This window comes from Oncorhynchus keta, chromosome 13 (genome assembly GCF_023373465.1).
Source record: "Oncorhynchus keta strain PuntledgeMale-10-30-2019 chromosome 13, Oket_V2, whole genome shotgun sequence".
Classification (NCBI taxonomy): Eukaryota; Metazoa; Chordata; class Actinopteri; order Salmoniformes; family Salmonidae; genus Oncorhynchus; species Oncorhynchus keta.
Genome location: NC_068433.1, coordinates 27,038,201 through 27,058,196, shown reverse-complemented (window position 1 = coordinate 27,058,196; position 19,996 = coordinate 27,038,201). Strand labels below are relative to the sequence as shown.

The following is a 19,996-nucleotide window of genomic DNA, read 5'->3' as shown; positions in this document are numbered from 1 at the left end:
ATGTGCTGATCCTAGTCATGGTACTACCTAGCAAATTGCATCCTATGTGCTGATCCTAGCCATGGTACTACCTAGCAAATTGCATCCTATGTGCTGATCCTAGTCATGGTACTACCTAGCAAATTGCATCCTATGTGCTGATCCTAGTCATGGTACTACCTAGCAAATTGCATCCTATGTGCTGATCCTAGTCATGGTACTACCTAGCAAATTGCATCCTATGTGCTGATCCTAGCCATGGTACTACCTAGCAAATTGCATCCTATGTACTGATCCTAGTCAACCCTGGAAGTGAGCATTTCTGAGGGTGGCAGTCATGAAGCGGATCAGAAACATATGCCACACATATGACAGGGAGCTCTGTGTTCCCAAACAATGTGCTTCTTCAGATTAATCAGGTCTGGCAAGAGAAACTCTGTGGTGATTAGTTGTCCTGGTCTGCGTCAAAAATGGCAACCTATTCCCTATATAGTGTACTACTTTTGACCAGAAGTACTGCACTATATAGGGAATAGGGTGCCATTAGGGACGCACTCCTGGTCTTATCGGCGTGGCCATTAGGACGTCTCGTCTGGCAGCTCATTCAGCTGTTGTTGTGTTGAAGCAGCCCCAATTCCTGAGAGGCCACTGAATCAAAGACCCTCTTCTTCACTGCAGAGCACAGCACAGACTCATTCAAAGGCATTTCAGCTTATTGGGTCAAGTTGTCTGTACTATGGCATTGGGAAACGAGAAAATGTGTTGTGTAACAGTAAAATCAATATTTTTTATCTTTAGACGAATAGAACTGCCCTCCGCATTTATTAATCATTTTTAAAAAACGTTGTCAATGACATTGAACAACAATAAAGGAGAATATGAATACATACAGTGCCTTGCGAAAGTATTCGGCCCCCTTGAACTTTGCGACCTTTTGCCACATTTCAGGCTTCAAACATAAAGATATAAAACTGTATTTTTTTGTGAAGAATCAACAACAAGTGGGACACAATCATGAAGTGGAACGACATTTATTGGATATTTCAAACTTTTTTAATAAATCAAAAACTGAAAAATTGGGCGTGCAAAATTATTCAGCCCCTTTACTTTCAGTGCAGCAAACTCTCTCCAGAAGTTCAGTGAGGATCTCTGAATGATCCAATGTTGACCTAAATGACTAATGATGATAAATACAATCCACCTGTGTGTAATCAAGTCTCCATATAAATGCACCTGCACTGTGATAGTCTCAGAGGTCCGTTAAAAGCGCAGAGAGCATCATGAAGAACAAGGAACACACCAGGCAGGTCCGAGATACTGTTGTGAAGAGGTTTAAAGCCGGATTTGGATACAAAAAGATTTCCCAAGCTTTAAACATCCCAAGGAGCACTGTGCAAGCGATAATATTGAAATGGAAGGAGTATCAGACCACTGCAAATCTACCAAGACCTGGCCGTCCCTCTAAACTTTCAGCTCATACAAGGAGAAGACTGATCAGAGATGCAGCCAAGAGGCCCATGATCACTCTGGATGAACTGCAGAGATCTACAGCTGAGGTGGGAGACTCTGTCCATAGGACAACAATCAGTCGTATATTGCACAAATCTGGCCTTTATGGAAGAGTGGCAAGAAGAAAGCCATTTCTTAAAGATATCCATAAAAAGTGTTGTTTAAAGTTTGCCACAAGCCACCTGGGAGACACACCAAACATATGGAAGAAGGTGCTCTGGTCAGATGAAACCAAAATCTTGTCCACCTACTCTTGCAGTTACCCTAAGATGTGTCAATGTAAAAATTATATGAATCTATGGGTCAACTGAACCCCGGTCACTTTCTTGTATGAAAAATTATTTGGTTGTATAGCTGTAGGGCCTCTATACTCTGTTAGGGGTATTTTGTATTTTACAGCCACACATTTTGCAACAGTCAAATTATTAAAGGCATATAAGGAAATTAAAATGGGTAGGTATAATGAACAATTTAAAGGCTATACTCTGCCTCAGATGGTAAGTTGGTGGTTGAAGATATCCCTCTAGTGGTGTGGGGGCTGTGCTTTGGCAAAGTGGGTGGGGTTATATCCTGCCTGTTTGGCCCTGTCCGGGGGTATCATCGGGTGGGGCCACAGTGTCTCCTGACCCCTCCTGTCTCGGACTCCAGTATTTATGGTGCAGTAGTTTGTCGGGGGGCTAGGGTCAGTCTGTTTATATCTGGAGTATTTCTCCTGTCTTATCTGGTGTCCTGTGTGAATTTAAGCATGTCTTTAATTCTCTCTTTCTCTCTCTTTTTTTCTCTCTCTCGGAGGACCTGAGCCCTAGGACCATGCCTCAGGACTACCTGGCATGATGACTCCTTGCTGTCCCCAGTCCACCTGGCCGTGCTGCTGCTCCAGTTTCAACTGTTCTGCCTGCGGCTATGCAACCCTGACCTGTTCACCGGTTCACCCTGTCCCAGGCCTCCTGTTTTCAACACTCTAGAGACAGCAGGAGCAGTAGAGATACTCTCAATGATCGGCTATGAAAAGCCAACTGACATTTACTCCTGAGGTGCTGACTTGTTGCACTTTCGACAACTACTCTGATTTTTATTATTTGACCATGCTGGTCATTTATGAACATTTGAACATTTTGTCTATGTTCTGTTAGAATCTCCACCCGGCACAGCCAGAAGAGGACTGGCCACCCCTCAGAGCCTGGTTCCTTTCTAGGTTTCTTCCTAGGTTTTTGCCTTTCTAGGGAGTTTTTCCTAGCCACCGTGTTTCTACACCTACATTGCTTGCTGTTTGGGGTTTTAGGCTGGGCTTCTGTACAGCACTTTGATATATCAGCTGATGTAAGAAGGACTATATAAATACATTTGATTTAAAATCAGAGAACTGAAAGTGAATGTATATTTCTTATTGCTTTTGTATGCTGTTAACTGTAAATATTTTGTTTTGGTTTTAAGTTACCTTGTACATATATTTAAGTAAAAAATGTGACAATTTATTTATGAGGTTGACCTGAAAAAAGAAATGTAATAATATATACAGTACCAGTCAAAAGTTTGGACAAACCTACTCATTCAAAGTTTTTTCTTTATTTTTTCTATTTTCTACATTGTAGAATAATTGTCAGAACATCACAACTATGAAATAACACATATGGATTCATGTAGTAACCAATAGTGTTAAACAAATCCAAATATATTTTATATTTGAGATTATTGAAAGTAGCCACCCTTTGCCTTGATGATAGCTTTGCACACTCTTGGCATTCTCTCAACCATCTTCACCTGTAATGCTTTTCCAACAGTCTTGAAGTTCCCACATATGCTGAGCACTTGTTGGCTGCTTTTCCTTCACTCTGCGGTCCAACTCATCCCAAACCATCTCAATTGGGTTGAGGTCGGGTGATTGTGGAGGCCAGGTCATCTGACGCAGCACACCAACAGGACAACGTTGGGTCATTGTCCTGTTGAAAATCAAATAATAGTCCCACTAAGCGCAAACCAGATGGGTTGGCGTATCGCTGAAGAATCCTGTGGTAGCCATGCTGGTTAAGTGTGCCTTGAATTTGAAATAAATCACTGACAGTGTCACCAGCAAAGCACCCACAAATCATCACACCTCCTCCTCCATGCTTTACGTGGGAACCACACATGCAGAGATCATCCGTTCACCTACTCCGCGTCTCACAAAGACAGAGGTTGGAACTAAAAATCTCAAATTTGTACTCATCAGACCAAAGGATAGATTTCCACCATCTAATGTCTATTGCTCTTGGTTCTTGGCCAAAGCAAGTCTCTTCTTCTTATTGGTGTCCTTTAGTCGTAGTTTCTTTGCAGCAATTTGACCATGAAGGCCTGATTCTTGCAGTCTCCTCTGAACAGTTGATGTTGAGATGTGTCTGTTACTTGAACATCTACTGAAGCATTTATTTGGGCAGCAATTTCTGAGGCTGGTAACTCTAATGAAATTATCCACTGCAGCAGAGGTAACTCTGTCTTCCTTTCCTGTGGCGGGCCTCATGAGAGCCAGTTTCATCATAGAGCTTGATGGTTTTTGCGACAGCACTTGAAGAAACATTCAAAGTTCTTGAAATGTTCCGTATTGCCTGACCTTCATGTCTTAACGTAATGATGAACTGTCGTTTCTGTTTGCTTATTTGAGTTGTTCTTGCCATAATATGGACTTGGTATCTTACCAAATCAATCAATCAAATGTTATTTATAAAGCCCTTGTTACATCACAAAGGGCTATACAGATACCCAGCCTAAAACCCCAAACCCCAGCAAGCAATGCAGATGTAGAAGCACGTGGCTAGGAAAAACTTCCTAGAAATGCAGAAACCTAGGAAGAAACCAAGAGAGGAACCAGACTCTGAGGGGTGGCCAGTCCTCTTCTGGCTGTGCCGGGTGGAGATTATAACAGTACATGGCCAAGATGTTCAAACGTTCATAGATGACCAGCAGGGTCAAATAATAATTATCACAGTGGTTGTAAAGGGTGCAACAGGTCAGAGCCACAGGAGTACATTTCAGTTGGCTTTTCATAGCTGAGCTTTCAGAGTTAGAGACAGCAGGTGCCATAGAGAAATAGAGTCCAAAAACAGCAGGTACGGGACAAGGTAGCACGTTCAGTGAACTGGTCAGGGTTCCATAGCTGCAGGCAGACCAGGCAAACTGGAGCACCAGCACAACCAGGTGGACTGGGGACAGCTAGGAGTCGTCAGGCCAGGTAGTCCTGAGGCATGGTCCCAGGGCTTAGGTCCTCAGAGAGGGGAGGGAGAGGGAGAGAGAGAGAATTAGAGGGAGCATACTTAAATTCACACAGGGCATAGGATAAGACAGGATAGTTCCCTGAGACAAGGCTGTGTATAGCCCACGAAGATCTCCCCACAGGCACGTTCCCGAGGGGGCTCCAAACCAGGACAGGAAGATCACTTCAGTGAGTCAACACACTCAAGTGATGCATCCCTCCTCGGGACGGCATTGAAGAGCACCAGTAAGCCTGTGACTCAGCCCCCGTTATAGGTTTTAGATGCAGAGAGTCCCAGTTGAGAGAGGGGAACCGGCCAGGCAGATACAGCAAGGGCGGTTCGTCGCTCCGTTGCCTTTGTGTTCCCCTTCACCCCCCTGGGCCAGACTACACTCAATCATAGGACCTACTGAAGAGACAAGCTTTCAATAAAGACAAAGGTTGAGACCATTCCATAAAAATGGAGCTCTATAGGAGAAAACTCTGCCTCCAGTGGTATGCTTAGAAGTTCTAGGGACAATAGGGAGGCCAGCGTCTTGTGACCGTAGCTTACGTGTTGTTATGTACAGCAGGACCAAATCAGAGATAGGTAGGAGCAAGCCCATGTAATGTTTTGTAGGTTAGCAGCTAAACCTTGAAATCAGCCCTACACTTAACAGGAAGCCAGTGTAGAGAGGCTAGCACTGGAGTAATATGATCTCATTTTTGGTTCTTGTCAAGATTCTAGCATGTTTAGCACTAACTGAAGTTTATTTAGTGCTTTATCCGGGTAGCCGGAAAGTAGAGCATCGCAGTAGTCTAACCTAGAAGTGACAAAAGCATGGATAAACTTTTCTGCATCATTTTTGGACAGAAGGTTTCTGAATGTTTCTGATTTTTGCAATGCTGTCCTTGAAATATTCTTGATATGTTCGTCAAAAGAAAGATCAGGGTCCAGAGTAGGGCTATCTTCTGTATACCAACCCTACCTTGTCACAACACAACTGATTGGCTCAAACGCATTAAGAAGGAAATAAATTCCACAAATTAACTTAACAAAGCACACCTTTTAATTGAAATGCATTCCAGGTGACTACATCATGAAGCTGGTTGAGAGAATGCCAAGAGTGTGCGAAACTATCATCGAGGCATAGGATGGCTACTTTGAAGAATCTCAAATATAAAATACATTTTGATTTGTTTAACACTTTTTTTGGTTACTACATGATTCCATATGTGTTATTTTGGGCTCCCGAGTGCCGCAGCCGTCTAAGGCACTGCATCTCAGTGCAAAAGATGTCACTACAGTCCCTGGTTCAAATCCAGGCTGTATCACATCCAGACGTGATTCGGAGTCTCATAAGGCAGCGCACAATTGACTCAGTGTAGTCTGGGTTTGGCCAGGGTTGGCCGTCATTGTAAATAAGAATTTGTTCTTAACTGACCTGCTTAGCTAAATGAAAACATTTTTTTCAAAATGTTGATGTCTTCACTATTATTCTACAATGTAGAAAATTGTAAAAAAAAATAAAGAATAACCCTTGAATTGAGTAGGTGTGTCAAAACTTTTGACTGGTACAATATACAGAACATGGGGAAGTGATATGTTTGGAGTATGTGAAACAGCACCATATTTAACTGCATGAAAATAATTGCATATTTTTTTACAAGTAATGGTTGAGGAACACTCAAACTGAAACATTCTTCAAAGATACAGTACTGTTTTTCAGTCAGTCACTTGTCAATAAAGCCATGCTCTTGTAACGAGTGCGCTGCAAGTCGGAAAACAAGCTCAGGGAGTGTTTTAATAAATAAAATAAACAATGAACACGAAACACAAACAGCGCACCGACATGAAAACAGAGTCAATAACCAAGGGGAGTGACAGATATAGGGAAGATAATCAAGGAGGTGATGGAGGTGAGTGTCATGAGGCTCCGGTGCGCGAGACGATGGTGACAGCTGTGCGTGATAATCAGCAGCCTGATGACCTAGAGGCCGGAGAGGGAGTATACATGACAGTTCTGTACAAACTTGCCCTCTCTGTAGCTCTTTCCTGCAGTCAAATGACCAAATCACCGTCTAGTGGCATCAAGGGTGGAACATTATTCATATTTTTCATAATTTCATAATTAATCAACATTATTATGTTTTTAACTCTACAGTTGAAGTCGGAAGTTTACATACAGCTTAGCCAAATAGTTTTCAACTCAGTTTTTTTCAATTTCATCCTAGTAAAAAATCCCTTTTAGGTCAGTTAGGATTACTACTTTATTTTAAGAATGTGAAATGTCAGAATAATTGTAGAGAGAATGATTTACTTCAGCTTTTATTTCTTTCATCACATTCTCAGTGGGTCAGAAGTTTACATACATTCAATTAGTATTTAGTAGCACTGCCTTTAAATTGTTTAAATTGGGTCAAACGTTTCAGGTAGCCTTCCACAAGCTACCCACAATAAGTTGGGTGAATTTTGGCCCATTCCTCCTGACAGAGCTGGTGTAACTGAGTCAGGTTTGTAGGCCTCCTTGCACGCACACGCTTTTTCAGTTCTGCCGACAAATTGTCTATGGGATAGAGGTCAGGGCTTTGTGATGGCCACTCCAATATCTTGAATTTGTTGTCCTTAAGCCATTTTGCCACAACTTTGGAGGTATGCTTGGGGTCATTGTGCATTTGGAAGACCAATTTGCGACCAAGCTTTACTTTACTGATGTCTTGAGATGTTGCTTCAATATATCCACATAATTTTCCTACCTCATGTTTCCATCTATTTTGTGAAGTCCCTCCTGCAGCAAAGCACCCCCAGCAACATGAAGCTTCCACCTCCGTGCTTCACAGTTGGGATGGTGTTCTTCGGCTTGCAAGCCTCCACCTTTTCCTCCAAACATAACGATGGTCATTATGGACAAACAATTCCATTTTTGTTTCATCAGACCAGAGGACATTTCTCCAAAAAGTCGATCTCTGTCCCCATGTGCAGTTGCAAACCGTAGTCTGTCTTTTTTTATGGCGGTTTTGGAGCAGTGGCTTCTTCCTTGCTGAGAGGCCTTTCAGGTTATGTCGATATAGGACTCGTTTTACTGTGTATATAGATACTTTTGTACCTGTTTTCTCCAGCATTTTCACAAGGTCCTTTGCTGTTGTTCTGGGATTGATTTGCATTTTTCGCACTAAAGTACGTTAATCTCTAGGAGACAGAACGCGTCTCCTTCCTGTGTGGTACGACGGAGCGGTATGATGGCTGTTTATACTTGCGTACTATTGTTTGTACAGATGAACGTGGTATCTACAGGCATTTGGAAATTGCTCCCAAGGATGAACCAGACTTGTGGAGGTCTACAAATTATTTCTGAGGTCTTGACTGATTTCTTTTATTTTTCCATGATGTCAAGCAAAGAGGCCTTAAGTTTGAAGGTAGGCCTTGAAATACATCCTCCAATTGACTCAAATGATGTCAAATATTCTATCAGAAGCTTCTAAAGCCATGACATCATTTTCTGGAATTTTCCAAGCTGTTTGAAGGCACAGTCAACTTAGTGTAAGTGAACTTCTGACCCACTGGAATTGTGATAGAGTGAATTATAAGTGAAATAATCTGTCTATAAACAATTGTTGGAAAGTTACTTGTGTCATGCACAAAGTAGATGTCCTAACCGACTTGCCAAAACTATGGTTTGTTAACAAGAAATTTGTGGAGTGGTTGAAGAACGAGTTTTAATGACTTCCAACTTCAACTGTATATATGACATGGTACAGGTGTCTTCGTTTTTTACAAGTTATAACCATGTGTGTGAGGTGTATGTAGATTTATTGAAGACTACCAAGAAACACTCTGTTTGACCATGATTTAGCCCACTGCAGCAAAAGGTCAAACACACTGTGAACACCCAACCAGAATAAGATTCTGACATTGTGATGTCAGCCAGGATCTCTATGGTCATCCCTTATCGTTCAATTAGTAGTGAACATTCTCTCTATTTGTCATCACTAGGTTAAAAACCTGATGACAGTTGCTGCAAGGGGTGATAGTCCAGGCTCTTATGGAAATTGTCGGCCAAACTCCACAATTAAATCAAGGAAGTAGTTATTGAAAGTGGTAGAGATTACGGAGTTTTTGTCTTGGAGACTTCCGTCAACCTTCAGTTTTAGGTCACCAGTCTTGACATGGCCTTTTCCAGTCAGAATAAAGGTTGGCTAAAGCCAATGAAACTTCAATTAAACCCCTTCGATCTCTATATAAACAGGCACTGAATTTTTTGACAACTTTGTTTTTCTCAAATGTCTGTCTAGTTTATAAGATTATTAACAATGTTGCACCCATACCTCTGAAATATTTTGCCATATTAAAGGGATAATCCACCCCGAGGAATACAAATCATAAAACTCCTGTTAACATGGTGAAAGCCTCTGTTCTGTCAGTGGGTCAAATAAAAAAATGCTCCCATGAATTAAATCATGTAGGAACACGTCATAGTTTTATAATTCTCATCACTGGAGATAGGGGACAACACACTATCACATTTCATAATGCTTTTAAAACAATTACCTGCACTCCAGATTGCCAAACCAGCCAATAGACGGTATGGGCATACTTATCTAGAACACATACATCCGTTTATATCGTCCTGACAAAGTATATATTTTGCTTAGATGTGTTCAATCTAAACAGAGTACCAAATTATTCAACTCCGTTTCTCCTTCAAGCATCATATCGCAATGCGCCCTGTGTCTGTAGGAAACAGAGATAAGAAAGGAGGAGATAGGAATCCCTTTGGGCAATCAATGGAGAAACGCCCCACTCAACTCACATTGTCTCAATTCTCATGCAATCCCTTCTCAAAGTCTGAGTATAAATCGAGAACCTGCCTATTTTCCTCAAAAGCACGTAATGATTCCAAAGCTACAGAGAAGAAGTTAATTATCTCACATCTTGGAAAATATTTGCAAGTTGTATTCCTTGTTCACTTAATTCATGCTAATGTTAGGTATTTGAGCTAGAGCCCAATTTACTCACATTCACTCCTTGAAGGAGAGCTCTCCTTGTCCCAGAATCGCCTAGAATGCAGTGCGTGGCCCATTGACAACTTATGGGCAAAGTACACAATGGGTGATAAAACGATTCTAATGGAGTTTCCGATCTCCTCAAAAGTATCTCTGTGGGAAACCAACGTTACTCTACTCTCGCTCTGGTGCAGAGACGCCGTTTATAGCTTAGTAGCAGAGACGATTTGCAAAGTGAACTCAGTGAGTAAGACTTCTAAATTGATAGTGCAGTTTGTTTAGGCAATATTACAGCAAGCTTGCTACTTCACATGCTGATATTGACTTTGATTTTTTTTTTTTTTTTCTCTGAAACTGGAAACACTTATCTCCCTCACTAGCTTTAAGCACCAACTGTCAGAGCAGCTCACAGATTACTGCACCTGTACATAGCCCACCTATAATATAGCCCAAACAACTACCTCTTTCCCAACTGTATTTAATTTATTTATTTATTTTGCTCCTTTGCACCCCATTATTTGTATTTCTACTTTGCACATTCTTCCATTGCAAAACTACCATTCCAGTGTTTTACTTGCTATATTGTATTTACTTTGCCACCATTGCCTTTTTTGCCTTTACCTCCCTTCTCACCTAATTTGCTCACATTGTATATAGACTTGTTTAAAATGTATTATTGACTGTATGTTTGTTTTACTCCATGTGTAACTCTGTGTCGTTGTATCTGTCGAACTGCTTTGCTTTATCTTGGCCAGGTCGCAATTGTAAATGAGAACTTGTTCTCAACTTGCCTACTTGGTTAAATAAAGGTGAAATAAAATAAAACAATTAAACTTTGGTATTATTGTGTGTAAATATGTTTTCTAGCTAGCTAGCTACCTAGATAGCTAGCCTGCCAACCAAAAGAGAGAGAGCATTGCATTGTGGGTTTTGTAATAGACTTGAGCTGCAACAGATTTCCAAAAACCAAACTTGATATAATGACAAAATAAAAATTTCTTCACAAAATTGATTGCTTTCACATATTAGTGTTATTTAACACTATGCAATGCTGTTATTTAATGGAATTAGTGGTTCGGTTTGGATTATCCCTTTAATCTCTTAACAAAACAGCAGTCACCCGGACCTCCACAAGAGGAGAATGCGTCATTCCTAAAAGTACAAACACCTTTGGGCAGTCAGCATTCTCCACCTTAGGCCTTGGGAAATGGAATTCCCTCCCCTCTACCTTAAGAAGCACTAGTGACTTTAAATCCTTCTCCATGGAGGTCAAACTGTGGATCAAGGCATATCAATCCTTCTTACATTGACTAATTCTTAATGCACTCATTTGTTGTATTTCATGTTTCCTTAATTTGTTTTAATCTGTTAAATCATACTATACTACTGTATGAGTGATGTGTATTTAGCTATGTTTATGTATTTAGTTATATTTAGTTAGGGACTGAGAAGGAAAAAAAGATGTGCTAACTCTGGTGCAAACATCATATTTCACTGTTTTAATTGCATGGTCCCTTTAAATAAACTTCTACTCGCCCTCTCTTGCCCTACATATCGGAGGATACGGAATCAACGCCACACAATCTATTTGTCAGAGGGAATGGAAGCAGGGCTTCCATTTTAAAGTTGGCTTAACCTTGCAGTGACACCTACTGTATTGCCGAGGCTTTGAAATGGTCGTGGAGAATAGTTTCCGCATGGCGGAATCTGCAATTAGACATGCCTGAATGAGCAAGAGAGAGAGAGAGAGATGAAGGAAAATAGGAAGAAGAGAGAGGGAGGAAGAAAAGGTCAAGATAAAGGGAGAGTGAGAAGGAGAAGGAGAGGAAGGAAACATTTAAAGGGAATGAGAGAGAAAGAGAGTGAGAGAGAGAGAGAGAGAGAAAGAGAGAGAGAGAGAGAGAGAGAGAGAGAGAGAGAGAGAGAGAGAGAGAGAGAGAGAGAGAGAGAGAGAGAAAGGGGTGGGGTGGGAAAATAGAGACACCCGTAAGTCTCAGATTTATGAGCAGATCATCAATTAACCACTCCAATCACAATGGATCAAGCTATTAAAGGAGCATTTAGTATAAAGTACATCATGACTGACAACCCCCTCAAGTCACCAAATAGACCCTTGACAAGCAACGGACATATTCAAATTCTCAGACTAAATCTGGTCCAGTTTGTAAATCTGAAAAGGCTGATGAGGACAAAATTAATGTCACTATCCACTCCACTTGAATCATGTGTATGGTCCGACCTGTAACATCCAGCTGCTGTACCATAGACAGGTAAACCTTTCTGCTCTATTGTTGACATATTTACCTCACTATTTGTCCTCCGCCTGCTGAATAAGGGCAGAATGTGTCAATTAAATATATTGCTGATGGCGAGACAAGAGGAGGAAAAGATCAATATGCAAGTGAACCCCTTTCCTGCAGGCAAATTACCGAATCGTCCTCTAGTGACCTCATGGGTGGAATGTTATAAAAAAAATCTGTATATAATTTCAAAAAATTATTTCAGAAAACCCACTGAAAATCCTGTATTTCTATGTCAAACGGTTTAGTTATTTTGCAATTGTCTGTGATGTATATAAAGTGTAATATTGGGATGCAAACTCAAAATTGAATACATTTGAACTCATAAATGTAAATGTAGATCGTACAGGTGTCTTCTTTTTTTAAACCCATAACCATGTGTGTGAGGTGTATACTTTTGTTTCAAAGCAGATGTGTTTAAGGCTGCCAATAAATCCTCTGTGTGACACTGATTTAGCCCACTGCAGTAAAAGGTTAACAGTGGGCTGTATTAAGCCTTGGGAAATTCACTGTAACAGTGTACAAACCAGGATGCCGTATATAGTAGTCATAGAGACTATTTCATTTCACGAAGCACTCTATTCACACAAACTCAATCAACTGGTTTCCAAATAAATATACTAGATCCAAACAATGTTGCAGTGCAACAAAAATACAATGAATTGCATATTAATTCAAACATGCTTTGTTGAAAATATCGTTGCTAAAATCAACAGAAAACAGTTTTATTACTCCCCAAATAAATCATTCAATATTGACATGAATCAGAGTCCCTTGATCAGAGTCCATATACCCAATTCATCCTAACATCCTTATAACATTTAACTTAGTGTGGGGACCTCAGACCTACAGTTGAAGACAGAAGTTTACATACACTTAGGTTGGAGTCATTAAAACTCATTTTTCAACCACTCCACAAATTTCTTGTTAACAAACCATAGTTTTGGCAAGTCTGTTAGGACATCTACTTTGTGCATGACACAAGTAATTCTTCCAACAATTGTTTACACACAGTTTATTTAACTTATAATTCACTCCATCACAATTCCAGTAGGTCAGAAGTTTACATACACTAAGTTGACTGCCTTTAAACAGCTTGGAAAATTCAAGAAAACGATGTAATGGTTTTAGAAGCTTCTGATAGGCTAATTGACATCATTTGAGTCAATTGGAGGTGTACCTGTGGATATATTTCAAGGCCTACCTTGAAACTCAGTGCCTCTTTGCTTCACACCATGGGAAAATCAAAAGAAATCAGCCAAGACCTCAGAAAAACAATTGTAGACCTCCACAAGTCTGGTTCATCCTTGGGAGCAATTTCAAAATGCCTGAAGGTACTACGTGCATTTGTACAAACAAGAGTATGCAAGTATAAACAGAAAACTGCTCAGGAAGGAGATGTGTTCTGTCTCCTAGAGATTAACATACTTTGGTGCGAAAAGTGCAAATCAATCCCAGAACAACAGCAAAGGACCTTGTGAAGATGCTGGAGGAAACAGGTACAAAAATATCTATATCCACAGTAAAACAAGTCCTATATCAACATAACCTGAAAGGCAGCTCAGCAAGGAAGAACCCACTTCTCCAAAACCGCCATAGGAGGGACTGGTGCACTTCACAAAATAGATGGAATCATGAGGTAGGAAAATGATGTGGATATATTGAGGCAACATCTCAAGATATCAGTCAGGAAGTTAAAGCTTGGTCATAAATGGGTTTTCCAAACGGACAATGACCCCAAGCATAATGTCACGATTGTCATCGGGAGAAGGAGAGGAGGACCAAAGTGCAGCGTCGTATGTATCCATAATCATTTTAATCAACAATGAATACACGAACAAAACGATAAAAGAACAGTTCTGATAGGTGCAACAAACACTAGCCAGAAAATAATCACCCACAACTCAAAATGGGAAAACAGGCTACCTAAGTATGGCTCTCAATCAGAGACAACGATAGACAGCTGCCTCTGATTGAGAACCATACCAGGCCAAACACATAGAAAAAGAAAGAATACCCACCCACCTCACACGCTGACCAAACTAAAAATAGAAACATACAAAGCAATCTACGGTCAGGGCGTGACACATACTTCCAAAGTTGTGGCAAAATGGCTTAAGGACAACAAAGTCAAGGTATTGGAGTGGCCAATACAAAGCCCTGACCTCAATCCCATAGACAATTTGTCGGCAGAACTGAAAAAGCGTGTGCGTGCAAGGAGGCCTACAAACCTGACTCAGTTACACCAGCTCTGTCAGAAGGAATGGGCCAAAATTCACCCAACTTATTGTGGGAAGCTTGTGGAAGGCTACCTGAAATGTTTGACCCAAGTTCAACAATTTAAAGGCGATGCTACCAAATACTAATTGAATGTAGGTAAACTTCTGACCCACTGGGAATGTGATGAAAGAAATAAAAGCTGAAATAAATCATTCTCTCTACTATTATTCTGACATTTCACATTCTTAAAATAAAGTGGTGATCCTAACTGACCTAAGACAGGGCATTTTTACTAGGATTAAACGTCAGGAATTGTGAAAAACTGAGTTTAAATGTATTTGGCTAAGGTGTATGTAAACATCCAACTTCAACTGTACCTTCTATATAAAGCCCTAGTACTTTCACCACCATTCAAACATAACACCAGGCCGACCTACTATATAAAGCCCTAGTACTTTCACCACCATTCAAACATAACACCAGGCCTACCTACTATATAAAGCCCTAGTACTTTCATCACCATTCAAACTAACCTCAGGCCTACCTAATATATAAAGCCCTAGTACTTTCACCACCATTCAACCCTAACCTCAGGCCTACCTACTATATAAAGCCCTTGTACTTTCACCACCATTGAACCTGGGCCAATGTTCCCCCAGAGGAGCTGTTAGTGGACAAATCCCTGCCATTGACCAGGTTCTGTACCTCCTGCTCTGGGATGATTGACACGTCACCCCGCTTTGAAGTTCCACAGCCACAACAGAACAGCACAGGCAGCACTTCTTCCTCTGGAGCTCAGAGCGTGTGTTTGTGTGTTACCTCTTTCATGGAACCAGAGAGAACCAGAAAAAAAGGCCCACAACATAAAAAATAACCCAGATGTTTGCTACTTTACTTCCTGTCCCAAAAGCCGGGACAAGAGGAGGCCGTGGGCCTGCATTAATGAGGCTGGGTCTTCATCTGTGGATCTGATAGGGAAGGAGATGTACTATGATAGGCCATGGTACATACAGACACTCACCCGGTCACATGTGTTAGCCATAAGCTAGCCTTGCCACCTTAGTTAGGTTAACAGATGGACTGGGTTAAGCTTGCTTTAACTGAGAGCTGAAAGCGAAGCTAAAGGGGGGGTTAAACATTAACCATACACACTTAGAAAAAAGGATTCTAAAAGTGTTCTTCAGCTATCCCCATAGGAGAACCCTTTTTGGGTTCCAGGTAGAAGGGTTCAACCAGGAACCAAAAGGGGTTCTTCAAAGGGTTCTCCTTTAGGGACAGAAGAATAACCCTTTTAGGTTCTAGACAGCATCTTTTTTTCTAAGAGTGTAGAAGCGATAATGTAACGAAATCAGATAAAAGTGAGGTTACTTCACAATCACTCAGTAACAACTAGGCCTATGTTGATACGCATGACATGGACCTGCCAAAGATCAAAACAATTGTAACTCTTTGATGGAGAGTGTACATAATATTATATATAAATTAATGGTCATGTTTTGAATATTCCTGATTATCCCTAATGACAACTTCTAGGTTTTATGCACTGAAATTCCTCTCCATTTCCATTTTGTAGACATCAACAAGCCTTACAGGCTAGACAGAGCTGCAGTGGGCCAGAGATAAAGATGGACTACTTTAAGTTTGAGCTTGACTTCAGTAGGACTTGTTTGTGACTGATAGAACATCATTGGTACAGCCATTAAGTATACCTGTAGCCTGTGCTGTAATGATTAAGTTCATCATGTATGTACAGTGGGGCAAAAAAGTATTTAGTCAGCCACCAATTGTGCAAGTTCTCCCACTTAAAAAGATGAGAGAGGCCTGTAATTTTCATCATAGGTACACTTCAACTATGACAGACAAAATGAGAAAAAAAATCCAGAAAATCACATTGTAGGATTTTTAATGAATGTATTTGCAAATTATGGTGGAAAATAAGTATTTGGTCACCTACAAACAAGCAAGATTTCTGTCTCTCACAGACCTGTAACTTCTTCTTTAAGAGGCTCCTCTGTCCTCCACTCGTTACCGGTATTAATGGCACCTGTTTGAACTTGTTATCAATATAAAAGACACCTGTCCACAACTTTTTAAGTGGAAGAACTTGCACAATTGTGGCTGACTAAATACTTTTCCCCCCCACTGTATGTCAGGGCTGTTGCCAGTGTAATTGCCTTGTATTTTCAGTGGAGCCCATGAATCGGCCTTTTAGCTGGGTCTATTGTTGAGAATCCTCCCTTACATTCTAGACATCCTCCGTTGCCATCTCAAGACAGAGAAAGAGAACATTAAGCGTCATCTGAAATAATTATCCTGTAATTGCTAGGATGAAATGACAAAGGCTTGAACTTTTGCCTGTTCTTTACCTGAGCTATATGAAGCCAATATCATCGCAATCATCCAATCGGATCTGAAATAGTCAGACAGCAATTTTTACCACTGCCTGCAATGTAATATTCTGAAACCATGCTATGGTGAACCATCAAATGTCTGAAAGAAGTACTGAAAATCTCGTGAAAGATTTGTGTTATTTTTCTCCTGCTGTCTATTCTAGGATAACTATTTTTCAATTATATTTTCCATATTCTTAAATGATGAGTTGTACAGTCTTTAATTGCATAATCACCTTTGTTCAACCTTTTTCCAAACAGGTCGTGTAAGTAAAAAGACAATGTGTTCTCAATGTGTTCTCAATTATTTACCCGGCAAGAAAAAGAAAGAGATGTCTGGCTGCATGATCATGAAACTTCTGCAAGGTTGTGTTTTTAAAGAAAGACATGTCTGGCTGCATGATCATGAAACTTCTGCAAGGTTGTGTTTAAAAAAGAAAGACATGTCTGACTGCATGATCATGAAACTTCTGCAAGGTTGTGTTTAAAAAAGAAAGAGATGTCTGGCTGCATGATCATGAAACTTCTGCAAGGTTGTGTTTAAAAAAGAAAGAGATGTCTGGCTGCATGATCATGAAACTTCTGCAAGGTTTTATTTGTTTTTTTTAAGTAAATAAGCCAAATAATAAAACGGTTTATTTTTTGCCTCCAAAATAAATATTACTCAAATTGTTATTGCAGTCTAGTTGTCTGATGTAGGCATTTGTCTCATCACCTGTGACAAATGTGAGGTTTGTATGGATAATTAATCAACTTGTCTTATACTTGTTATAAATATATATAATTTAACAAGTTATAAGCCAACATGAAATTATCCATTGGTAAGGATGGCTTGGTAAGATTGAAATGACTAAGGGTGGCAGCTAGCCTACTGGTTAGAACGTTAGACTAGTAACAAATCTGTCGTTCTACCCCCTAGGCCATTATTGAAAATAAGAATATGTTCTAACTGTCTTGCCGAGTTAAATAAAAGACAAATTACAGCCTACTTCATGTTAGTTTAACCTGAAATACTAACTCTCAGATTGTCACTTAAATTACTATAATTCAAAGTGAAATGAATGGATGACTAATATTGAAAAACTGACATTAGCCAGTATGGTTGAAGGGCAGGGAAGCATTGGAACTGTCAATCCTTAAGATTCATCACACATGCTTCACACCCAGTGGTCTTAGACTCACACCTGTTTCATCTAATATCAGATACACACAATACATAGTGAGTCGTGTCTAAATCATGGCTTTACCAAGTATTTCAATTTGCAAACATAACAGTGCAGATGTATCAGCTGAAGCTTTTACACTCGCTCTGAAAAGTTACGTTAGTAGCAACTCCTTGTCTAAAAGTACAGTATATAAGAGGGAAGAGTGAGGATGAAGAATGGAAATGTAAAGATTGCATGGAATGCCCCGGCATGAACTGTGAATGAACTCCTGAACCCCAATCTCCACCTACCAAAATCTGTCCTCAGCCTGATATATAGCCATAGAAAGCTTGTAGCAAGCACACAGGAATGTAATCTACAGATTAGAGATGCCTCTCAACGGGCTTCACAAAAAATATTGCCTTCCCGAGAGGAGGTGCTATAGAAATATTATACAGCCCCTTTTGTGAGGATTATTCACTGTCCAACATTATGTCTTTATGTTTACAGGAAATATCAATAGACATGATACTGGAGACTCAGGCTCTCATGAGAGAAATTAGTGACAATTCAGGAGTGTCTTCGTTCATGTTCTTTACAGTGCAAAGAACAGAGTAGTACCATCAAAACTAGTGCTCTGTGATACATTGAACAAGACCCTATAAAAAGGATATATACTAACCCCCAACCAGATACTAGATCTTTTAAACTTCCATTGCCTACTTCACAAGTCCAACAGCTGCAGCACAACCTTCTGACAACCTTACTCAACACATCTGTAACCACTACCGCAAGACCCTCAGTCTGATCCCTTCGATGCGATCATCAGTGACAGACACAGGGTTAAAAATTAGATTAATCAATGTAATTAAGATAACCACAGTAGCACAGCAAGAGTGGTATTTAACACTCATAATGCTTTGTTTGTTTTTCCTGTGTAATCCCCTGTGGTGCTCTCAGCACGTTGAGAGGCTGATGAGTGGCAGGATTAGGCCTTCTAGGGGGGTTGTTTTGAGACACTCCCTCCCTGAGAGGGGCAGGTCTCTCTCTCCCTCTCTTTCTGCCTTTCTCCCTCTTCCTCTTTCTCACTGTCCTTCTCTCACTTTACTTCTCTTCCTCCCTCTCACCCCCTCCTCCCTCCCTCTCACCCCCTCCTCCTTCCTCCCCTCTCACTCTCTCTAGCTCTCCCTCCCACAGGAGGCTGTGTTGCATTCCTTCCAGGAGGGGCAGAGGTGTCCGTGGAAGAGCCATACGCAGTCTCCCCTACCCCCTCCCTGGGAAGACTCAGTGCGCCCTCCTCCTTGGCAAAGCTCTGGAGCTCCTTTGAGCTCGCTGCCAGCAGCGGCAGCAGAGATGTAACATGATTTGTTTGTCTGCTGCTGCATGTTTGCACCGATCACAGCCCAGCCCATACCTCCCCCTGCTCCCATCCAGGGGCTGCTTGGAGAGTGGCTGCAGGGCTGGGGAGTGGGGGTTAAAGATAGTTTGGAGTATGATCCACGGTATGGAAGCATTAATCATCCCAAAAATGTAAGCCTTGCTTGCATCCTTGCCCAGTTTGTATGAGTGAGTAATAAAAAATTGCCATTACCGTTCAAATATCCTCTGTACAGTGTGTGAGGGTTTTCCCATCTTTTCTTATTGGCTTGTTTCCTGGTGCAGTGGTGCAGTGGAGGGTATACTGTAGAGGCTTCCCAGTCCGCCCATTGATCCATAGAGTGGGCTGAAGGCGAGGAGCAGCCCTTTTTTATGGCAGCCCGCTGGAGCCTGCCTATGATTGTTCCTGGTTTCCTCAGATTGGTTTTCATTTAGTCAGGGTGCAGTGCCTCGCACATTCAGAAGGTGAGGTGAAGTGCTGCAGACATTTAGGGGAGCACCTAACAACTGCGCTCTGGGTAGGTGACACAATGGTATTCGGGTGGTTTGCTGATACAATGTGTGTGCCTGTGTGTTGATTGTGTGTGTGTGTGTGTGTGTGTGTGTGTGTGTGTGTGTGTGTGTGTGTGTGTGTGTGTGTGTGTGTGTGTGTGTGTGTGTGTGTGTGTGTGTGTGTGTGTGTGTGTGTGTGTGTGTGTACGTGCGTGCGTGCGTGCGTGCGTGCGTGCGTGCGTGCGTGCGTGCGTGCGTGCGTGCGTGCGTGTGTGTGTGTGTGTGTGTGTGTGTGTGTGTGTGTATATACATACTTGCATGACGGCCTGTGGCTCTGAGCCTTTGGGTCAGATGCTGTGTTGTGTATCGTGTCAG

At 41.1% G+C, this 19,996-nt stretch overlaps 1 protein-coding gene and 1 long non-coding RNA gene across 2 annotated transcripts in view; one reads left to right on the top strand and one right to left on the bottom strand.

Annotated features, from left to right (window-relative positions):
• Positions 1-3,034: 3,034 nt before the first annotated feature.
• Positions 3,035-19,477, bottom strand: LOC127906767 (uncharacterized). The gene is made up of 2 exons (XR_008062801.1): positions 19,344-19,477; positions 3,035-4,718 (listed from the first exon to the last, which is right to left on the bottom strand). It is a non-coding gene; the product is annotated as an uncharacterized LOC127906767 (long non-coding RNA).
• Positions 19,478-19,529: 52 nt separating this feature from the next.
• LOC118373207 (T-box transcription factor TBX3-like) overlaps positions 19,530-19,996 on the top strand; it is a 31,684-nt gene continuing 31,217 nt past the window's right edge. The window contains exon 1 of the mRNA XM_035759297.2: positions 19,530-19,647. The gene's annotated coding sequence lies outside the window, so the exon portion shown is untranslated. The remainder of the gene's footprint in view (positions 19,648-19,996) is intronic.